The sequence below is a fragment of the Elephas maximus genome, chromosome 3 (assembly GCF_024166365.1).
Source record: "Elephas maximus indicus isolate mEleMax1 chromosome 3, mEleMax1 primary haplotype, whole genome shotgun sequence".
Classification (NCBI taxonomy): domain Eukaryota; kingdom Metazoa; phylum Chordata; class Mammalia; order Proboscidea; family Elephantidae; genus Elephas; species Elephas maximus.
The window spans coordinates 167,715,306-167,736,368 of record NC_064821.1 but is presented as its reverse complement, the minus strand read 5'-3'; the positions used below and the strand labels follow the sequence as shown (position 1 = coordinate 167,736,368).

Genomic DNA, 21,063 nt, shown 5'->3' with positions numbered 1-21,063 from the left:
TTTTTCTGAGAACCTATCTACTCCAGAAAAATCTATGTTATTTGCAGAACTATTGCAAAATCTCTTCACTTCACTGGAATGCCCTTGTAATTGCCAAATGTTGCTTTGGCTCATGGAAATTCTTGGCCAGACCTATGGATTGCCAGCCCTTGCAGCTGTTGGCCCTGAAATCCAGTTCTCCCACAACTTCAAATTAAGAGATGTTTCTTAATGCCAATCAAGGGTATGAGGACACAATTGCTGCCCTCGAATAGTTTATAATTTTTATTAAAACAAATATATGATATTTTAAATAGCAGGTAAAGACTTAAGTAACAGCATGGATAATAGAAGAGATAGCAAAGGCAATGATAGAGAATAAAATGACTGTAAGAATTCACTGGAGGGAGACATCACTTCTACTTCTTCTACCTAGAAGGCCATGAGCTCAGTGTAGGAGTGCCCCACATCCTGTTTTCCTTCTTGTCACCATTTTGAAATGTAGGTATGAAAAATATAATATTCCTGTCCCATACAAATCTTTTGTGTTCCTTGGGCCACCTCCTGGTTTTAAGGTCTCTCACCTCTTGACCTGAGGTCACCCAATGGCACTCACTGAGATTCCTGCCTTCCTCCTGTCCACCTTTTCTCTTTATTGTTTAATCCATATACTAGAGCCTATGCTGTTGTTGATTTTGTTTTTTAGTTTTCTAGACCTGGGACCAGGCCACAAAGACACTATCCATGTTGTCCCCTAGGATACTGGGTCAGAACATGTATGATTTCTAATCATGCTCGTCCCTCTGCCTGGAATACAATCTTCCTGGAATAATCTTCACTTTCTTCTGAGATGAAGAGACTTTGTCAAAGCTACTGCCTCCTATTCCTTTACCTCATTTTCCCTGTCCTCCCCTTACCCTTTCTTCCTTGGCAATTTCATCTGTTTCCTATGAGAATGAATGTCATCCCACTCCAAGTCTTCAGTCAATGTGTTCTAAAAGGAGAGAAAGCCTAAGAGTATGAGTCAGCTTTATTCCTGGTACTGAACCCTGCTTGCTTTTGCCCTGAGGTATAACAGGGAAGAGAAGCATAACTTGTGTTTCTCTTGCTATTAAAGCGAAGTGATTGATGCTTAACCTGTTTCATTCATTTAAAACAGATCCATTTAAAGAAAGTGATAGCACACTGAGCTTTTGTTGTATGTGCATAGGGCATTACTGAGTTTTTACTTTGTGATGTTTAAAGTGTTTCTATTGCCTATATTTCCCCTTGGTGTTGGCTCCTCAGGTGGAAACAGAATCAGAAAACCCCAGGAGATCAACAGGTATCTATCTGCCTGGTGGCCTGTTAGGTGAAAATGTTCTTCATCTTTTTCAGGTGTGGAGCGTAACTGTGGCCTGCCCTCCTTCTGTTCCCACCTTGTATTGCAGTGATTTGTATGTGCACCCTGTGTCTCCATTGGAATGTAACCTCCTTAAGAGAAGAACCTGTTTTCTTATTCATCTTTTTTCCCCTTCACATCATTAAGTAGTGCATTGCACAGGCCAGTGCTCAACAAGTGTTTTTGAATCAATCAAAACCTTGCTAAAGTAGTAAAAAAAAAAAAAAAAAAAAAAACCCACTGCTGTAGCCTATCCTTATTGTTGCCTGGTTTTGTGGAAGTCTTTCTACTCTGTGTGCCAACTGTCTAAATATTAACAACAACAGTAATAATAGCAGTTACCTGTGGCAGCCAGGAAAGATGACTCCCCTGAGAGCCAATGACAAGAAAAAAGGACAAGGAGCCATGTTGGGATCATAGTCACCCAGACTCTAACTCCGACAGACCTAGGGAACAGCTCTGAAGAATTGCACCCAGAACAAAGTGACTGGAGAACACCCACATTCAACAACAGTATCTCTGACTTTCAGCACTCAGCAGATAGCCTCTTAGAGACCTTGCTCCACGTTTCATCTTCTCACATAAGGAGTGAAGAGGGGAGACTCTCTTTCTGGCCCTAGCCTGTAACCTTGAGAGATTCCCTAACACAAGGATTGCTGAGACTGAGCAGATGCAATAGGAATGCCTGTACTCTTCCTTACTGCCTATTTTGGCCATCTCCATGCTTTTAGCTTCAGCAGTGGAGAGGTCAGAGCCTCAGAGGCTTGAGCCAAGCCAAAGACACAGGAGAAAGATCTGGACTGTACCTCAGTAAGTAGGGCCAATTAAGAAAAGACGGGAGTGTCAAGTGGGGAATGTTCAGAAAAACAAACCTTTTGCAAGAATCCAGAGTCATAAAGTAAAGGGCCAAGACTTACAACTCGGTTGACCCCTGAACATTGGTGGGAGCTTCACATTAAGATGTGAATACTGGGGGGAGGTGGGATATGATAAGAAATCACAAGATCTTGAATGAGTGGACTTGGCAGTCTAGACCCCTGGTTGGCCTTCTATGAAGAGACTTGATAACTGTAGCTTAACTTCTCTGATCAGCCCTATCCCTCTCTCCCAGTGTCATCTAGGTCTCTCCAGGGAGGGGCTGTTGGTATAATCAAGTCTATCCAGTGTTCTGTGTCATGCACCAGGGGCTTTGGGTCTACGTTTCCATCCTGCAGAAAAGAGCTAGGTAGAGTAAGCCTGGAACGGCGGGACCACAGCTCTCATTGTGCCTTCCCAAAGCGGCAGCCCAGTAATGCTGGAAAAATTTTACTCCTCAGGATTCTTCTCCTTTTTTTTCTGTATCCTGAATCTGTGCAAGCCCCTCACCTGCAGAGGAATTTATCCATGCTCTTCTTTCCCTGTAATCTGTGGTACAAGGCCTTCATGAAGCACATGCAGGTAGCAGGGCATCCTTTCCTTGCCTTTAAGCTCTGTAGTTATCATAGGCCTAAAGCTTCTGGGGGCTTCCAACCTGCTCTTTCAGTAATTCCAACCATTCCATGTTGTTATTGGCAGAAGACTCCCAGGCGAAATGGAAGCTCTGCTGGAGAGTAGGAACCAACCGCTGCCGTTGTTGTAGCTGTCTGGATCTACGGCAAAGGTAAAAAAAAAAAAAAAAAAAATGCTTTATACCATGTGCAGTGACTTCTCCAGTTCTAGCACAGCCAGGTGTCTGCAGTGCCACATATATCTTCCTCCAAGCAGGCTGTCTCTTTGGTAGCTACAGAAACAGTGTTTGTTATTTTTTAGTTTCCAGTAGCTAGATGCAAATTTGATGGCAACTGTCTCTGGAGAGTCAACCAGCAAAACCTTTAGAAAGGAGAAGGCAGTTTCTATCAGAGGGGTTGTCTTAGTTTCCTATGCTGTCAAAACAATACACTGCAAGGCTAGTGGCTTTAATGAGCAGAAGTTTATTTTCTTACAGTTCTAGAAGATAGAAGTCTGAATTCAGGGTGTAGACAGGGCCAAACTCTCCCCGTTCACTCTAGGGGAGGATCCTACTTTGCCTCTGGGAGCTTTAGACATCTCTTGGCCTTCCTTTGTTTGGAGATTTATCTTCACATGGTGACGTCCCCCTTGTGTGCGTGTGACTGTTTCCATGTCTATTCTTCTCTTTTATAAAAACACCAAAAGGGATTAGGATTAGCATTCACCTTGTTCCAGTATGACCGCTTAAATTTAACTGCTGACAAAAGAAAAACCCTATCTCTAAACAAGGTCACATTCATAAGTGCAGGAGTTAGGGCTTCAACATAATCTTTTTGAGGGGCACGATTCAATCCATAGCAGGAATCCTGTCTCTTATTGCTGTTGTCAGTATTTTAGGGGCTTAGTGAGAGAGCTCCCCATCAAGAACCTTGAAGTAGGCTTATCCTTACAAATTTAAACATTAAGATCAGTTCATAGTGGGTTAAAATATAGTTATTCAAAGTCTTAGAAAAGAGGATGAATGGCTCTCTGGCCAGCAAGATTATGCTGTAACACGAGAAAATGAATTAACCAAAATTAAAGAAAGGATGTATCAATCAGAAGGAGGGCTGATCAACCCTGAAAGCATGGGAAGGAGGGTCTCTGAGTCAAATCTGGTGGTTTGTATCAAGAGTTTTTAGGTGAGAGGTTGCATTGGCCTGTCCCATTTCTGCAGCAGGTAAATTGTTGCCTTGGAGTTGGATGGGTTGATTCTATTCTGGCCTGTAAACATTCACAACATAAAACAGAAACTCTTGTTTCTGATTCCATGCTCTGCAATCAAGCTACTCTTACCATCTCACTTCCCAAGTGCTGTTCATAGGATATCAATTTTTTGATCCTTGGCTGTTATATATCTTTCTTTTTTAAAAAATACTTTACTGTGCTTTAGGTGACAGTTTCCACAGCAAATTAGATTCCCGTTCAACTATTTATACACAAATCGTTCCAATGATTTTGGTTACAATCCTTGCAATGTGTTAGGACTCTCACCATTTCCACCCTGCCTGCCCTGTTTCCATCCATTCAGTTTCTCTGCCCCTCCTTGCGTTCTCATCTTTGCTTTTTTGGGTAAATGTTGACCTTTTGGTTTCCTATAGCCAATAGTTTAAAGGAGCACATTCCTCATGGGTGTTATTGTTTACTTTATAGGCCAATCTATTATTTGGCTGAAAGATGACCTCTGGGCATGGCTTCAGTTCCAGGTTAAAAGGGTATTTTAGGGCAATAGTCTCAGGGTTCCTCTAGTCTCTATCAGTCCGGTAAGTCTAATCTTTTTTATGAATTTGAGTTTTGTTCTACATTTTTCTTCCATTCTAACTGGGACCTTTTACTGTGTCCCTGGTCAGAACAGTTGGTAGTGGTAGCCAGGGCACCATCTAGCTTTTCTGGTCTTGGGCCAGAAGAGGCTGTGGACTAATTTCTTCCTTGAGTCTTTAGTTTCCTTCATTCTCCTTTGCTCTATACAGGAAGAGACCAATAATTATATCTTAGGTGGCTGTTCACAAGCCTTTAAGACCCCAGATGCTACTCACCAAACTAGGATGTAGGACATTATCTTTATGAACTACGTTATGCTAATTGACATAGTTGTCCCACAGGAGACTATGGCCCTGAGCCTTCAAACCCAATAAATCAATCCCACGACATGCTTGGATATGTCTAGGAAGGATCCATAACTGTGCCCCCTATGTGCTTTATTATGTATAGGAATATATATACAGCACATACAAATATGTACATGTGCCCACAAGTATACCTATATATGCATGCACATGTATTCCTATATACCTTCCCATACCCATATAGCATACCTATCTACCTATGTAACCACTCACATATTTTTTGCTGTTGTTGCAAAATTCTACATGGTATAGCCTATATTGTAGTTGTCCTTTATTTTGGGGTACCTCTCAGAGTCTTCATTTACCTTGGTCAAGTTGAGCTGCCTTCCCCCATGTCGTGTATTGCCTTTCCCATACCAGAATTAGCACGTACTTTTTTTTTTTTACTACGTAGTAAGTGATTCCCCCTTCTTCTCCCTCCCATCCTTGGTAACCATCAAAGAACATTGCTTTCTATGTGTATACCTAGTCTTGACTTTTTATAAAAGTGGTATCATGCAATATTTGTCCGTTTATGTTTGACTTATTTCACTCAGCATAATGTCCTCCAGGTTCATCCATGTTATGTTTCATGGACTCATCATTATTCTTTGTTGTTGTGGAGTATTCCGTTGTATGTATGTACCACAATTTGTTATCCATTTGTCAATGGGCACTTAAGTTGTTTACGTCTTTTTGCTAATGTGAGTAATGCTATGATGAACATGGGTGTGCATATGTCTATTTGTGTCACTGCTCTTATAACTTTAGGATATGTACCTAGGAGTGGAATTGCTGGATCATAAGGTAGGCCATTATGTATCTTTCCATCTCCATTCATAGTTTTCTTTTTGAATAAGCTGGTGTTCTGGTTTTGAATACCTGCCTTTTAGTGCTTGCGTCTGCTCTGGGAGATGACTTTGTGCTCTATGTTTTCACAGATTAGATTTCTAAGTCTACTGAGCTGAGGACCAGAAACTCACCATAGAGAATCACCAAGGTAAAACCATGCCATGGGGGTCCTTCATGGGTCCCCAAAAACTCTGACATGGCTGGTAGTTAGTATCCTTCCTACTTAGACTTCTAAAGCTATCAGGTATCTTAGTTATCTAGCGCTGCTACAACAGGAATACCACAAGTTAATGGCTTTAACAAACAAAAATTTATTCTCTTACAGTCTAGGAGGCTAGAAGTCCGAATTCAAGGCACCAGGTCCAGGGGAAGGCTTTATCTCTGCCAGCTCTCGGGGAAGGTCCTTGTCATCAATTGTCCCCTGGTCTAGGAGCTTCTCAGTGCAGGCAGGTCCAAAGGACATGCTCTGTTCATGGCTCTTCTTTCTTGGTTGGTAGGAGGTCCCTCTCCTCTCTGCTTGCTTCTCTCTTTCATATCGCAAAAAAGATTGATTCAAGATACAACCTAACCTTATAGATTGAGTCCTGCCTCATTAACATAACTGCCTCTAATCCTGCCTCATTAACATCATAGAGATAGGATTTATAAAACATAAGAGAATCATATCAGATGACAAAATGGTAGACAACCACACAATACTGGGAATCGTGGCCTAGCCAGTTGACACACATTTTGGAGGGACACAATTCAATCTACAACACACAGCCTTAAAAGGACATACCTGGCAGTCCCAGACTTTTGCCGCTCGAAATGGTTTATGCTCTTAGGTACGTGGATAGACCTCTCTGAATGTGCCAAAGAAGTGAAGATATTTGTATCTCATGTGAATGCTCACCAAAGGGTGACCTCAGCAGAGGAGGATTTTAACAATCAAGTGGATAGGATGATGTGTTTTGTGGAAACCAGTCATCCTCTTCCCCCAGTCACTCCCGTCATTGCCCAATGGACTCATGAGCAAAGTGGCCATGGTGGCAGGGTTGGAGGTTATACATAGCAACACAGCAACATAGACTTCCACTCACCAAGGCCGACTTGGCTACAGTGACTGCCGAGTGCCAATCTGCTAGCAGCAGAGACTAACACTGAGTCCGCAGTATGGCACTATTTCTCGAAGTGATCAGCCAGCAACCTGGTGGCAGGTTGATTACATTGGACTACTTCCATCAAGGAAAGAGCAGCATTTTATTCGTACTGGAATAGACACTTACTCTGGATTTGCCTTTCCTGCACACAATGCTTCTGCTGAAACTACCATTCGTGGACTTAAGAATGCCTTATCCACCATCATTGTATCCCACACAGCATCACCTTTGATCAAGGGACTCACTTCACAGGAAATAAAGTGCAGCAATGGGCCCATGCTCATAGAATTCACTGGTCTTACTGTGTTCCTCATCATCCTAAGCAACTGGCTTTATAGAAAGATGGAATGCCTTCTGAAGACACAATTATGGCACCTCCTACTGTCAATACCTTGCTGGGTTGGGGCAATGTGTAAGTTCGAAACCAGTACTCAATATATGGTGCTGTTTCTCCCATAGCCAGGATTCATGGGTCCAGGAATCAAGGGGTAGAATGAGAGTGGCACCATGCACTATTACCCTTAGTGACTCACTCAAAAAATGTTTGCTTCCTGTCCCTGCAAACTTATGCTCTGTGGGTCTAGAAGTCTTAGTTCCAAAGGGAGGAATGCTCCCCCCAGAAGATACAACACTGATTCCATTGACTTGGAAGTTAAGAATGCCACTCAGCCACTTTGGATTCCTCATGCCTCTGGATCAACAGACAAAGAAGGAAATTACTGTACTGGCTGGTGTGATTAATCCTGATTACCAAGAGGAAATCAGATTGGTATTACATAATGGAGGTAAAGAAAAGTATGTCTGGAATACAGGAGATCCCTTAGGACATCTCTTAGTATTACCATGCCCTGTGATTAAAGTCAGTGGAAAACTACCGCAACCCAATTCTTTTTTTTTTGGTATAATTTTTACTGTGCTTTAAGTGAAAGTTTACAAATCAAGCAGTCTCTCACACAAAAACCCATATACACCTTGCTACACACACCCAATTACTCTCCCCATAATGAGACAGCCTGCTCTCTCCCTCCACTCTCTCTTTTCGTGTCCATTTCGCCAGCTTCTAACCCCCTCCACCCTCTCATCTCCCCTCCAGGCAGGAGATGCCAACATAGTCTCAAGTGTCCACCTGATCCAAGAAGCTCACTCCTCACCAGCATCCCTCTCCAACCCATTGTCCAGCCCAATCCATGTCTGAAGAGTTGGCTTCGTGAATGGTTCCTGTCCTGGGCCAACAGAAAGTCTGGGGGCCATGACCACCGGGGTCCTTCTAGTCTCAGTCAGACCATTAAGCCTGGTCTTATGAGAATTTGGGGTCTGCATCCCACTGCTCTCCTGCTCCCTCAGGGGCTCTCTGTTGTGTTCCCTGTCAGGGCAGTCATCGGTTGTAGTCGGGCACCATCTAGTTTTTCTGGCCTTGGGATGATGTAGTCTCTGGTTCATTAGGCCCTTTCTGTCCCTTGGGCTCATAATTGCCTTGTGTCATTGGTGTTCTTCATTCTCCTTTGATCCAAGTGGGTTGAAACCAATTGATGCATCTTAGATGGCTGCTTGCTAGCATTTAAGACCCCAGATGCCACTCTTCAAAGTGGGATGCAGAATGTTTTCTTAATAGATTTTATTATGCCAATTGACTTAGATGGCGCCTGAAACCATGGTCCCCAGACCCCTGCTCCTGCTACGCTGGCCTTGGAAGCATTGAGTTTATTCAGGAAACTTCTTTGCTTTTGGCTTAGTCCAATTGTGCTGACCTCCCCTGTATTGTGTGCTGCCTTTCCCTTCACCTAAAGTAGTTCTTATCTACTATCTAATCAGTGAATGCCCCTCTCCCACCCTCCCTCCCTCCCCCCTCTCGTGACCACAAAAGTATGTTTTCTTCTCAGTTTAAACTATTTCTCAAGTTCTTATAATAGTGCTCTTATACAATATTTGTCCTTTTGCAACTGACTAATTTCACTCAGCATAATGCCTTTCACGTTCCTCCATGTTATGAAATGTTTCACAGATTCCTCACTGTTCTTTATCGATGTATAGTATTCCATTGTGTGAATATACCATAATTTATTTTCCATTCATCCGTCGATGGGCACCTTGATTGCTTTCATGTTTCTGCTATTGTAAACAGTGCTGCAGTAAACATGGGTGTGCATGTATCTGTTCATGTAAAGGCTCTTATTTTTCTAGGATATATTCCAAGGGGTGGGATTGCTGGATCCTATGGTAGTTCTATTCCTAGCTTTTTAAGGAAGTGCCAAATCGATTTCCAAAGTGGTTGTACCATTTGACATTCCCACCAGCAGTGTAGAAGTGTTCCAATCTCTCCACAGCTTCTCCAACATTTATTATTTTGTGTTTTTTGGATTAATGCCAGCCTTGTTGGAGTGAGATGAAATCTCATTGTAGTTTTGATCTGCATTTCTCTAATGGCTAATGATTGTGAACATTTCCTCATATATCTGTTAGCTACCTGAATGCCTTCTTTAGTGAAGTGTCTATTCATATCTTTTGCCCATTTAAAAAAATTTTTTTTAATAATTTTTATTGTGCTTTAAGTGAAAGTTTACAAGTCAAGTCAGTCTGTCACATATAAACTTATACACATCTTACCACATACTCCCACTTACACTCCCCCTGATGAGTCAGCCCACTCCCTCCTTCCAGTCTCTCCTTTCATGACTGTTTTGCCAGTTTCTAACCCCCTCTACCCTCCCATCTCCCCTCTAGACAGGAGATGCCAACATAGTCTCAAGTGTCCACCTGATACGAGCAGCTCACTCCTCATCAGCATCTCTCTCCAACCCATTGTCCAGTCCAATCCATGCCTGATGAGTTGTCTTCTGGAATGGTTCCTGGCCCGGGCCAACAGAAGGTTTGGGGACCATGACCGCCAGGATTCTTCTAGTCTCAGTGAGACCATTAAGTCTGGTCTTTTTATGAGAATTTGGGGTCTGCATCTCACTGTTCTCCTGCTCCCTCAGGGCTTCTCTGTTGCGCTCCCTGTCAGGGCAGTCATCAATTGTGGCCGGGCACCATCTAGTTCTTCTGGTCTCAGGATGATGTAAGTCTCTTGTTCATGTGGCTCTTTCTGTCTCTTGGGCTCATAATTACCTTGTGACCTTGGAGTTCTTCATTCTCCTCTGATCCAGATGGGTTGAGACCAATTGATGCATCTTAGATTTTTGCCCCATTTTTTTCATTGGGTTATTTGTCTTTTTGCAGTTGAGTTTTTGCAGTATCATGTAGATTTTAGAGATCAGGCACTGGTCAGAAATCTCATAGCTAAAAACTTTTTCCCAGTCTGTAGGTAGTCTTTTTACTCTTTTGGTGAAGTCTTTGGATGAGCATAGGTGTTTGATTTTTAGGAGCTCCCAGTTATCTAGTTTTTCTTCTACATTCTTTGTAATGTTTTGTATACTGTTTATGCCATGTATTAGGGCTCCTAACATTGTCCCTATTTTTTCTTCCATGATCTTTATTGTTTTAGATTTTATATTTAGGTCTTTGATCCATCTTGAGTTAGTTTTTGTGCATGGAGAGGTATGGGTCTTGTTTCATTTTTTTGCAGGTGGATATCCAGTTACAGCAACCCAATTCTGAGAAGACTACTAATGGCCCAGACCCTTTGGGAATGAAGGTTTGGGTCACCACACCAGGCAAAGAACCACAACCAGCTGAGGTGCTTGCTGAGGGCAAAGGGAATATGAAATGGGTGGTCAAAGAAGGTAGCTTCAAATACCAGCTACAGCCATGTGACCAGTTGCAGAAATGAGGACTGTAAATGTTATGAATATTTCTTCCTTGTATGTGTGGATGGAATATTTTTGTTTTCTCCCCTTATAAAATATAACATGTAAACAGGGGTAGTGCATTTTTGGTTGTACACATGTTAGCTGTATCATGTGAGCTGCAAGTGTGACTTTGTAATTGTCTGTATTTAGAGATATGCACAGGTACCAGATTGAGAAGGGGTGGGCTGTGATGGTTAAGGTTACATGTCAACTTGGCTGGCTATGATTCTCAGTAGTTTGGCAGCTATGTAATGATGTAATCACTTCCATGAGATCTGATATAATTTATTCACCTCTATGATGAGATCCGTTATAAGTAGCTAATCAGTTGAAAGGGAGTTTCCTTGGGGGTGTTTCTTGCATCCAATATAGGTGAAATTTCTGGCAAATCTCATGGGCTTTTGCTCACTTTGGATCCTGCAGCTGGCTCCTGTTCATCTGACCTCTGGTTCTTGGGACTTGAGCTAGTAGCTTACCTGCCGTCTTACCTGTCGATCTTGGGATTCGTCAGGCTTGGCAGCCTGTGAGCGAGAGGCCTGCTGCTCTTGGGTTCACCAGCCCCAGCAACTGCATGATTCAGGAGAAGTCTGCAGCCTGACCCATGGACTTGGGACTTTCTAACCTCTGCAATCATGTGAGCTATTTCCTTGATATAAATCTCTCATTTTATGTATTTATTGTTAAGTGCTATGGCTGCTAACCAAAAAGTCAGCGGTTCAAATCTACCAGGCACTCCTTGGAAACTCTATGGGGCAGTTCTACTCTGTCCTATAGGGTTTCTTCAGTCGGAATCGACTTGATGGCAGCAGGTTTTTTTTTGTGTTTTTTTTTTCAATATGTATCTATATGCTTCACTGGTTTTGCTTCTCTAGAGAACCCAGCCTAAGACATCAGGCCCGGTGAGGCTTCAATCTGTATTCAGGGACTGGGAAATTAGAATTGTTTTTAGGATCCTGGTCTGGAGTCAGATAGACTTGTTGTACACTCTTTCTTCCATTTTTACCTTGAGAAATCTTTCTGTGTGTGCCTCACTTTTTTCATCTGTGAATAGGGTATAACAAATGTCTACTTCATAGAATTGTTAGGAAAAAATGAGACAAAGCGTGCAAAGCACTTTGTATGATACCTAACATAAATAAAATTTTTAAAAATACCCGTTGCTGTTGAGTTGATTCCAACTCACAGCAACCCTAGAGAACAGAGTAGAACTGCCTCATGGGGTTTTCAAGGCTGTAAATCTTTATGGAAGCAGTGGCTTGTGGGTTCTAAGCGCTGACCTTTTGGTTAGCAGCCCAGCAGGTAACCACTGTGCCATCAGGGCTCCTGGTTAACATAAAGAGGTGCTCAATAAATAGCAGCTGCTATTGCTTTTAGAGCTCTCACTAAATGCTAGGCACTATGCTAACTGTTAACATACTTGATCAAAGTCTAACAGCTGGCAAGTGGTAGAACCAGGAGTTGAACCAGGTCTCAAGCCAAAGTTGTGTTTGACCACTGCACTGAACTGTCTCTGATGGTTTAACAAACACAGCAGAATTTGCACTTACACAAAAGTCTCATCCCTCTTAAAGGGATAAGTTTGAAAGTCCGTATACTTATTCCTAAACATATTTGGGACCCCTCTTGGACATACCTGAGAATCAAACCTCTGATATGTTTTTTGAACATCCTTAGCAAGGGCACATATTTTTTCTTTAAGAGAATATTTGATTCCTTAATAGCTGAAACTCACTCAGTGCCAAGCCTAGTAAATAAGGTGGAGAAACACAACGGGCAATGCCAACTTTTGTCAAAAAACATGTGACTTGAAAGCAATTTCACAGTTTTGACAGAAGTAGGAAATACTTAATTGCCACAAAGCAATTTCTATTATTTCTGATTGCACTTTCCTATCACACTGCATGTCTCGAGAAGACAAAGTAAAGTATTATAATGACATGTGCAAAGAGCTGGAAATGGAAAAGCAAAAGGGAAGAACACACTCAGCGTTTCTCAAGCTGAAAGAACTGAAGAAAAAATTCAAGCCTTGAGTTGCAATAGTGAAGGATTCTATGGGGAAAATATTAAATGATGCAGGAAGCATCAAAACAAGATGGAAAGAATACACAGAGTCATTATACCAAAAAATTAGCCGATGTTCAACCATTCAAGAGTGGCATATGATCAGGAACCGATGGTACTGAAGGAAGAAGTCCAAGCTGCCCTGAAGACACTGGCAAAAAACAAGGCTCCAGGAATTGATGGAATATCAATTGAGATGTTTCAACAAACAGATGCAGTGCTGGAGGTGCTCACTCATCTAGGCCAAGAAATATGGAAGACAGCTTCCTGGCCAACCGACTGGAAGAGATTCATATTTATGCCTATTCCCAAGAAAGGTGATCCAACCAAATGTGGAAATCATAGAACAATATCATTAACATCACACACAAGCAAAATTTTACTGAAGATCATTCAAAAACAGCTGCAGCAGTATATTGACAGGGAACTGCCAGAAATTCAGGCTGGTTTCAGAGGAGGACGTGGAACCAGGGATATCACTGCTGGTGTCAGATGGATCCTGGCTGAAAGCAGAGAATACCAGAAGGATGTTTACCTGTGTTTTATTGACTATGCAAAGGCATTCGACTGTGTGGATCATAACAAATTATGGATAACATTGTGAAGAATGGGAGTTCCCAGAACACTTAATTGTGCTCATGAGGAACCTTTACGTGGATCAAGAGGCAGTTGTTCAGATAGAACAAGGGGATATTGATTGGTTTAAAGTCAGGAAAGGTGTGTGCCAGGGTTGTATTCTTTCACCATACCTATTCAATCTGTATGCTGAGCAAATAATCCGAGAATCTGGACTATATGAAGAAGAATGGGGCATCAGGATTGGAGGAAGACTCATTAACAACCTGCGTTGTGCAGATGACACAACCTTGCTTGCTGAAAGTGAAAAGGTCTTGAAGCACTTACTAATGACGATCAAAGACCACAGCCTTCAGTATAGATTGTGCCTCAACCTAAAGAAAACAAAAATCCTCACAAGTGGACCAATGAGCAACATCATGATAGACAGAGAAAAGATTGAAGTTGTCAAGGATTTCATTTTACTTGGATCCACAATCAACAGCCATGAAAGCAGCAGTCAAGAGATCAAAAGATGCATTGCATTGGGTAAATCTGCTGCAAAGGACCTCTTTAAAGTGTTGAAGAGCAAAGATGTCACGTTGAAGACTAAGGTGTGCCTGACCCAAGCCATGGTATTTTCGATCGCATCCTATGCATGTGAAAGCTGGACAACAAGTAAGGAAGACCAAAGAAGAATTGACACCTTTGAATTGTGGTGTTGGTGAAGAATATCGAATATACCATGGACTGCCAAAAGAGCGAATAAATCTGTCTTAGAAGAAGTACAACCAGAATGCTCCTTAGAAGCAAGGATGGTGAGACTGTGTCTTACATACTTTGGGCATGTAGTCAGGAGAGATTAGTCCCTGGAGAAGGACATCATGTTTGGCAGAGTACAGGGTCAGCAGAAAAGAGGAAGACCCTCAATGAGGTGGATTGACACAGTGGCTGCAACAATGAGCTCTAGCATAAGAACGATTGTAAGAGTGGCTCAGGACTGGGCAGTGTTTCGTTCTGTTGTGCATAGGGTTGCTGTGAGTCGGAACTGACTCGACGGCACCTAACAACAACCACAACAACAACATCACATTGGTCTTATATTGGATGAAATAAAGAAATATGGATTGTTATTAGTAAATTAGGTTAAATAGGAACTGGTTAAATTATTGTAACTGAAGACCAATTAGTGGATTAACATAAACATAAAGAAAGGCTACCAATGTCCTTTTCTGCATTGTTAGTAATGTTTCGTATATTTTTTTATGCCATGTATTAGGGCTCCTAATGTTGTCCCTATATTTTCTTCCATGAACTTTATCGTTTTAGATTTTATATTTAGGTCTTTGATCCATTTTGAGCTCCTTTTTGTGCGTGGAGTGAGGTATGGGCCTTGTTTCATTTTTTTGCAGATGGATATCCAGTTATGCCAGCACCATTTGTTAAAAAGACTCTTTTCCCCATTTAAATGTTCTGTGGTCTTTGTCAAGTATCAACTGCTCCTTAATGTCTTCTATAATCCAGTCTTTTTTGAGTAGGGTATTATTCAGTTTCCAAGTATTTGATTTCTTTTCCCTGCTTTTTCTGTTATTGATTTCCACTTTTATGGCCTTATGGTCAGAGAAGATGCTTTGTAATATTTCAATGTTTTGGGTTCTGCTAAGGCTTGCTTTATGACCCAATATGTGGTCTATCCTAGAGAATGTTCCATGTGCACTAGAAAAGAAAGTATACTTGGCTGCTTTTGGATGGAGTGTTCTGTATATGTCTGTGAGGTCGAGTTGGTTGATTGTGGCATTTAGATCTTCTGTGTCTTTATTGAGCTTCTTTCTGGATGTCCTGTCCTTCACCGAAAGTGGTGTGTTGAAGTCTCCTACTATTATTGTGGAGCTGTCTATCTCACTTTTCAATGCTGATAGAGTTTGTTTTATGTATCTTCCAGCCCTGTCATTGGGTGCATAAATATTTAATATGGTTATATCTTCTTGGTATATTGTCCCTTTAATCATTATATAGTGTCCTTCCTTATCCTTTCTGATGGATTTAACTTTAAAGTCTATTTTGTCAGAAATTAATATTGCCAGTCCTGCTCTTTTTTGATTGTTGTTTGCTTGATATATTTTTTCCAAACTTTGAGTTTTAGTTTTTGTCTCTAAGTCTAAGGTGTGTCTCTTGTAGGCAGCATATAGACAGATCTTGTTTTTTAGTCCATTCTGCCACTCTATGTCTCTTTATTGGTGCATTTAGTCCATTTACATTCAGTGTAATTACGGATAGGTATGAATTTAGTGCCATCACTTTGATGTCTTTTTTTGTGTGTTGTTGACAGTTTCTTTTTCCCACTTAATTTTATGTGCTGAGTAGATTATCTTTATATATTGTCCTTTTCTCACGTTCATTGTTCTTGATTTTGTTTTTGCTGAGTCTCTAGTTTTTTCTTGTATTTTATTTTGATGTATAGGATAGTTTGTCCCCTTTGTGGTTATCTTATTATTTACCCCTATTTTTCTAAATTTAAACCTAACTTTTATTTCCTCGTATTGCCTTATCTTCTTCTCCATATGGAAGATCTATGACTATATTTCTTAGTCCCTCTTTATTGTTTTAATGTTGTTTTCTTTTACATAATAACATCACTGTTACCCTGTTTTGAGCTCAGGGCTCCTAGCTTGTCATAAATATACTTGTTTCACTTGTTTTTTCGGGTCTTTGTTGTAAAGAGGTCTCACCAGAAGCATCTGTCTATTCTGCCATCTTGGCTCTGCCTCTACCAATGTCCTTTTAACATTTCTATTATTGACTTAAATGAAGACATAGAAAGTATAATCACAAACCTGTGAATCAAATAAAGTTGAGAGTGGGTGATTAAAAAAAAAAGGTTTAAAAATTAAGTTTAACAGCATTAGATATAAGATTCTGTACTTCAAGCTAGAAAAGTAATTGCACAAGTACATAATAAACAATATGGCTTAGCAGAAGCACATGAAGAAAAGGCTTGCAAGTTTTAGTAGATAGGAATTTCATCTAAGTCATTGGCTGCCAAGGGAAGTGCTAAGATTTTAGGCTGAATTAAAGGAAGCATAGATTCTACAACAAGGGTGGTGACACATCCATTCTACTCTGTAGAAACTACAATTTAATAGGGATGTTCAAACTGAAATGTGTTCCAAAAAGAGTAATCATGGTGGTGGGAGAATTTGAGAAGTGTTGAACTGTTAGGAGATGGGTTGCTTGAAGATGGAATAATTGGGGTTTTTTTTTTTTTAAGGTAGATGTCTTTAAATGTTCGATGCACAATCACTTGGGAAAGGATTCAGTTCATTGCATATGGTAGCAAGTGATGGGATAACAAAAGTGGGTGAAAACCTCATTGAGATAGACTTTAGTTCAAAATAGAAAAGAACTCTATCATAGTGATGGAAAGCTAAAAATGAAGTGAGGTGTCAGGAACAAGAGTTTCCCCATCACTTGAGGTGCTCCAGCAGAAACAGACTGAACAACTTCTGTCCCACTCCCCAAGACAGGACTCAAGCATCTCAAATCCTATTTATATTATGGTATTTATAGTCATCACCACAACGCAAAAGCAAACTTGAAGCACCCATATGTGCTGTGAAGCTTAGGTGACCAACCGCCCCGATTTGCCCATGACTGAGATGTTTCCTGGGGTGTAGGATTTACAGCGCTAAAACTGGGATGAGTTGGTCACTATGCAGAGCTAAGGGAGTTTTAAATAAAGCCAGTTCTTTAAGGCATGGCTGTGGCAAACATAAAAGATAAGCAGGCAATCAAACCTTCGTTGAACCAGCACATGAATAAATGAAGGTGGTATCTTTTTCTTTCCATATAAATGAAATGTCTAGATATTTGAATATTACTCTTTAGATGCCTACAAGTGTATATATATTTGATTTAAAATGTCCTAAAACATTACATGTGTCCTGTTCTCTTTATCAGACCACATGGAATATAGATTTGTCTCTCTTTTTGTTTGTATGTTTTTGGTAATATACCAGGAAACAACTAGAATTGGAATATAGAGCAATAAAACAGAATAGTTAAGACAAAAATTTTGAAGGCTGACAAAGGTGGATTTCAGCTTGCATCAACCAGTTACTACATGCGTGGCCTTGGCAAGGTATTTAATCTTTCTGTGCCACAGTTTTGTCAACTGTAAACTGGGGATAATATTTGCACCTACTACATTAAAAAAAAAAAACTACATAGCATGTTGTTGTTAGTTGCTGTTGAATTGATTCTGACTCATGGCGACATAGTTGGTAATAATCTCCAGAGTTTTTATCTGGGCTAAATAGCTCCAATCTTTTGCATGGCCTTCTAGACCATTTGAACGTGTGCTGCTGTCATTTCTTTGTGTTATCATTATCTATTTTTTGTAAACTTAATCCCTTTATTTTACAGACAGTTGTCTGAATGACTGCATGAGGGCACTTAAATCTCTAGAGGAGAAAAGTGCATGTGCTTTTTGATAGCTATATACTCATTTTATCTAGGACCTGTGCTGTGTTCCAGATACTTGGTTTTTCTGAAAACAATGGTGGTCTTGGTTGCCATTGACTCAATTCTGACTCATGATGACCTAATACGTACAATAGAATAAAACATTGCCCAGTCCTATGCCATCTTCATGATCGTCGGTATGTTTGAGTCTATTTGCAGCCATTGTGTCAATCCATTTCATTGAGGGTTTCCCTCCACTTTACCAAATATGATGTCCTTCTCTAGTGATCTTTCTTAGACCATATTCTCTTGTGACCCACAGGGTTTTCATGGGCTAATTTTTGAAAGTTAATTGCTAAGCCTTTCTTCCTCGTCTGTCTTAGTCTGGAAGCTCCAAGACTAAACCTATCCACTATGGGTGACCCTGCTGGAATTTAAAATACTACAGGCATAGCTCCTAGTATCTTAGCAAAATGCAAGCCACTACAATACAACAAAATAAGAGATGAGCGATGGCTGGAAATATTACCTACCTGTAAGTGTGCCATAAGGAGCCCTGCTGGCATAGTGATTGGCTGCTAACCAGAAAGTCAGTGGTTCTAACTCACCAGCCGCTCTGTGGGAGAAAGATGTGGCAGTCTGCTTCTGTAAAGATTATAGCCTTGGAAACCCTATGGAGCACTTCTACTCTGTCCTATAGGGTCGCCATGAGTTGGAATCAACCTGACAGCAATGTTTTCTTTTTAATGTGCCATTATAAAAATCAATCATTAATCTGCCGATTTTACTGGCAGTTTGAAGTTAAAATGATCATTTCCAAACATAATTTTACAAAAGCTTTTCTCTTTGTTCTGCCATAAAGATATGCCCCCCCCCAAATAATTTTTCTTCTCTTACGGCTCCCCAAATACTGAAGGATTCCCATCACCACCCACTCCTGTCGAGTTGATTCTGACTCATAGCGACCCTAAAGGACAGAGTAGAATTGCCCCATAGGGTTCCAAGGCTGTAATCTTTACGGAAGTGAAGGGGAAGCAGACTGCCACATCTTTCTCCTGCAAAGTGGCTGGTATATTCGAACCCCAACCTTTTTGTTTAGCCTCTGAGCACTTTAACCACCGCACCGCCAGGGCTGCTACTGAGGACTGCTTGGACAAAATGTTCACCTGAACTTTGTTTTCTCAGGGAAGTCCAGGAGAGGAGCATTCCTAAACATAATAATGAGACTTTCAAGGCAGTAATTGTTTTTCCTTTATAACCTTACCCTTGATCCTATACCAAAAAAAAAAAAAAAAGTAAATAAACATGCACGTTGAGATACACAAGAAGAAGGCTCTACGTGACATGAAAAGACATGAAGCAGCTTTAAGGTGGTTAGACTGACTTTCCCTACACTTCTCTCTCCTCCCTGTCAACCTGGAGATCTAACCATTCCAACCCCAATCTATCAGCTACCACCCAATCAGCTTCAGGGCTGGACAAAGACTTCTTGTTAAAGTTGTTCCCCTAAATCCATAGTACTCCCCTAAGATGTTCCTTGGTAGACAGGAAATACTTAAGAAGAGCAGATAAAGCCAAGCATACTGGTGTCATTCATGTGTCTATTTGAAAGTTATATTCTCTTTCTTTTTTTAAAATCCCTCAGTCCAAAGTTAACCTACTTGAAACTGACCACTGGGAGTTGGCCTCCTGTCTAAAGGTTTAACTGTACGTAAACAATCTAAAAAAAAAAAAATCGAAGACCTTGTTTTTGATCAGACTGTTCAAAGAAAGTCTTTTGTAGGTGAAAGTTTACTAGGCTGAAACAACAGAATCATTTGAGAGTGGAATATGGACTTTACTCTTAAAGCAGCGGATCTCAGCTTACCTTTGCTAGTCTCTGCCAGAGGAGAGCAATGGACATGGTGTGGCTCACCTCTCAGAATATTTTGCAAGTTGGTCTTTGAGACTAGGAGGAGTCCAATGGAAGAAAATTAGTTCAGTGGGTGGGCATTTACTTAGGTGTAGGAAAAGCTGGGAATGAATTTCAGGAGGATTGGTCCTCACTTGGCAAACAACCTCCTGAATCACTTTTAATGATTAAGAAGCAAAAAGAAAGAACCAGCAGCAACTTTCCCACTCCCATGGCCCTGTATCTATCCCATACTGATTTCTATAAAAACTACCCAGAACTTAAAAATCCAAGGTAGCCAGCCAATCTGACCCATCTCCTGATTTAAACCTTACTTTTAAGGTTTCACTTTTAAAGGTCCCACCCAGGGACCTTTTAAACTTTTACTCTAAGATATAGAAAAGTGAACTTAATCCTTCATTAATGAGCCTCTAAGTCAGGAGAGACCTAAATTAATTACTATTTCAAGAGTATGAAGGTAATTACATGTCCATGAGTTTGCTCATGTGTTCTGGTTGTGGCAACCATATATCCAAATTGACTGGGAAGATCCAACTTTCACATGTTTTATCTCCAAAGTCCTTAACTCCTTAGATCATGAGCTTCAGAAAATTCCAGCTTGGAAAATATGATTGTTTTAGCTGTAGTCTCATAAAAGGAGCGCAGGTAGCATGATGGTTAAGTGCTTGGCTGCTACCCGAAAGACTGGGTAGCCACCCTGTGGCTCCACGGGAGGAAAACCTGGTGATCTGCTTTCGTAAAGATTATAGCTTAGGAAACCCTACGCGGACAGTAATACTCTGTCATATAGTGTCGCTAGGCATTGGAACCAACTTCACGGCACACAACAACAACAACATACCCTCATAGGCTCTTAGTAAAACTAACAATAATGATATGCAAAGCTGTTTTAGGCTGATGGAAGGCTGTTAAAGGACAAATAGTCACCTTCCACCCCTTATGACACCTTACCAACTTGATTAAGGCTGTTAAAGAACAAATAGTCATCCTCCACACCTTTATGACACCTTACCAACTTAACAACAAATCATATCTCCTATATGATTTTAGGAAACCCTGGTGGTATAGTGGTTAAGTGCTACGGCTGCTAACCAAAGGGTTGGCAGCTTGAATCCACCAAGAACTCCTTGGAAACTCTACGGGGCAGCTCTACTCTGTCCTATAGGGTCACTGAGTCGGAATTGACTCGACAGCACTGGGTTTGGTTTTTGTTTTTTTTTTTGGTTTATGTGATTTTAATGCACATAGTCATGGATTGAATTGTGTCCCCCCAAAATATCTGTCACCTTGGCTAGGTCATGATTCGCTTGTATGATTTATGATT

General features: G+C 40.9%; 1 long non-coding RNA gene across 4 annotated transcripts in view; it reads left to right on the top strand.

Moving 5' to 3' along the window:
* The window catches only part of LOC126073412 (uncharacterized), a 312,807-nt gene that overhangs the window by 236,517 nt on the left and 55,227 nt on the right, over positions 1 to 21,063 (top strand). The window contains exons 6-8 of one of the 4 annotated variants that reach the window (XR_007516740.1): positions 2,915 to 2,999; positions 10,528 to 10,638; positions 11,174 to 14,552. The exons of 1 other annotated variant lie outside the window; for it this stretch is intronic. This is a non-coding gene — a long non-coding RNA (uncharacterized LOC126073412). Of the gene's footprint in view, positions 1 to 2,914; positions 3,000 to 10,527; positions 14,553 to 21,063 lie in introns of those variants that run through there. 2 more of the 4 variants (XR_007516737.1, XR_007516739.1) reach the window with 2 other exon arrangements.